Here is a 3,074-nt window from a genome sequence, read left to right as displayed (position 1 = left end):
CCAAGTATATCACAGTACCTTAAATCCCAAGTGCTGCATGTACCAGGACTTTCTCAAGTGGTTTTAGGACTACTCTACAACTCCATGATTATGCTTCACTTCTTAGTGAGTGAGCCTGCAACACATTTACTGCTGAGGATTCATTTGTTAATTATGGACAGAGCATTGCCCAGGGTCACCAAAAAAAAAAAAAAAAAAAAAAAAAAAAGTGACTCAGCAAACCACCCTTAACTGAGTTTGTGAAATCAGACAAGAAAAGGAGAAGTGCTGATCATTGGCAGAGTCAAGCAGCACACAAAGCAAGCAGCTGAGATATTAAAGAGAGAACAAGGCTATAATTAAAGTGATGTAGCAATATGACGTACAGATCTCCATGCAGTGATTCCAGCATGCTGTGTAGGCAACCAGCCAGAGCCATGAGACTCCAACAGTGCATTCTTCAATGAGCTTAATTACGGAGTCCTGGCTGCTTCCCCTCAGGTACTAGAAGAAAAGGCAGACTGAGGAAAGCAACTGAGGAGACTCAGAGACTCAAGACTGGCAACTGATTCTGCACTGAAAGGAGCTATATCTCAGCCCAGCAAGTGGCATCACTCAGATGGGGGTAAAAAAAACCCATGAGTCACACAGGAAGCAGTGAAATCTCCAAGGACAGCACTGGGAGTTGATTGCTCCACTTTTATTTCTCTCTTACTTGGGCATGAGGACAGAGAAATGTGCCCAGCAGCACTTGATGCCCACTGTCCCTTGTGCCAGGAGACTGACATGAATCTGAGACTGCATGGGACTGAGCCTGGTCAAAGGCGTCTGGAAATCAGTTTATTGTCCACGCTACTGAGGACAGTAGCATTCAGAAAACCCATCCAGAGGAGAAATTAAAAGCTTGGAAAGATCATGGCTAGCTAAAGAGTAAGTGCCTAGCTTCTGTGCGATTGACCCTACGCTACTGAGCTGCTTTTTTAGAATAGGATAATTTAGACTGGAAAAGAAGTTACATAAAGTTTTCATAGTCATAGATGAACAGCTTCGAAAAAAATATATGTGGACAAATGAGAGGTTTTGCATAAAAATACATTCTCTTCGATGCACAAAACATGTAGGAAATTATTTCATGACCTCTAAAACCAGAGCACACCACCGAAATGAGCTTTATGCGAGCAGCAGGGGTTTCTAGTAGTGCTCGATCACCGAAAGAGCAGGGAGGATCCCACATACCCGCTGTCCTTTGGGTGACATCCACGGAGGCAAAACCATACCTGAAAGCCAACCAAGCCCAGGGACCTCTGCACAGACATGAGTTTGTACACAAGGAAGAGATCGCTGTACGCCCGTGTACTAGTGTTGTTTCTTCGCCTCTGAAATGAGTTCAGTAACCATCGGCCACACCTTGAAACCTACTGTTCTGTGATTTACTAATACCTCGACCTGAATCAACCGCCTGTGCCAATCTCACTTCAGAGCAATTTGCGCAGCTGCAGAGCAGTTTATGTGCATTGGCACCTGCACCACTGGAGAGACGCTGGCGCTGACGCCGGCTGTCAGGAAACAACATGTCAGGAGCAGCAGATAGCCAAGCCACCGCTATTAACACCGAGCAGCCACTCCAGCAAGTTCTAGTGCCGCTTCGCTGCTCATGGTTGCATTCCTTTCAGTATAATTTGACCTTAAAATGATTCATATGAAAGAAAAAGCTGATCTCTACAGACTGAGGAGTGATCTTTACACAAAACCAATTATCACTGAACTGCCTGTTCTGTTACACAGCGAATGGCTCTTACAAAACTCCCTTAAAAACCTTGAGCAGATCTTAAATCAGCTGGTTGCCACTAAAATGAAACAAGCTGGAAGACTAGCAGGTGATGGAAGCAATTCCTCCCCGCTGCCTCCCCCTGGCTGCCCGATCAGCCCGGACGAAGCCTGGCCTTTCCTCCTGCAGCTGGCACAGCAGCACAAAAGCTGCCTGTCACCTTCTCCTCAGTTCTGTGACCAGTTCTGCTTATCAGGCTGGTACAAAACATTTCCACACCGCCAGCTCACCCCACATAGAACACTTCTCCATGTGCCCTTCCCACAGGCACACTTTGGCTACAGGCATCTTGCAGCCCTTATTTTTAGTTAACCCTGAAACCTGCGGGCTGAGAACACCCAGCAGCTTCCCCAGCGGAATTACTCGACACCACAAATGACAGTATATTTACACTGGCGCTCCATAAACCCACAAACCTGTCACATTTCCTACCACCTCTCCTATTTGTTTGTTTTTCATTTCCCTGTAACTCTTTTGAGGAAGCAAAGAGGAGACGCGAGGTGGGGTTTTGCCATCATTCCCTTTCATTTGAAATCACAGAAAATGCACTGATTTTCCAGTAGTGTATGATTGTGGCCATCTACTCAAATCAAAATGAGCGACTCCAGAGGAAGACTGCAACTATTGGAGAAATGGAGGAAAACGAAAGGAAAAGGGACCGCTGCACAATCGCCAACGCTGCAGGAGGAGCCACAGCCTCCTCAGGACACAAGGAATATCTCACCAAGGTGGTGAAACTTACTTTTCTGTAAGATTTTTATATCTCTCCTGAAATGTTTCCCATCCACCCCCAAGAAAAAGTCAAAGTGTTGGTGGGGATGCAGATGAGAGGACCTGTTTGAGTTCATTGAGTACAGCTGTTTGTAAGTTATTTGATTACGGGGACAGCGCCGGGGCAGGACAGCAGAGGAGTGACAAAGCAGAGGTAAGGGCAAACCTTACCACCCAAAAAAGAGCCACACAGATTTTTACACAAGGATAAAAGGAGGCAACTGGAGAGGAAGCCTGGAAGGAGAGGGACACCTGACATCCAGCGTTAAGCCAAGACTAAGCAGCAAAGCAGCATTTTAATTTGTGTGTAACAGCCCAGACATGCTTTTTGGCACATCCATATATTAAGATGGGGACTGCAGAGCCAGCAGTGCTGCACAGAGCTCCTGCTACTGCTAAAAAGCCCCAAATCTCAAACCTCCCTGAAGATTTCTAGGTGCTGTGACACTCTGCTTCCCAAAGCTGTTCTAAAAACACAGGACACCAGGATGGGGTG

The sequence above is a fragment of the Pterocles gutturalis genome, unplaced genomic scaffold, assembly GCF_000699245.1.
Source record: "Pterocles gutturalis isolate BGI_N339 unplaced genomic scaffold, ASM69924v1 scaffold4876, whole genome shotgun sequence".
NCBI classification, from domain to species: domain Eukaryota; kingdom Metazoa; phylum Chordata; class Aves; order Pterocliformes; family Pteroclidae; genus Pterocles; species Pterocles gutturalis.
Note: the sequence above shows the minus strand (reverse complement) of the source record.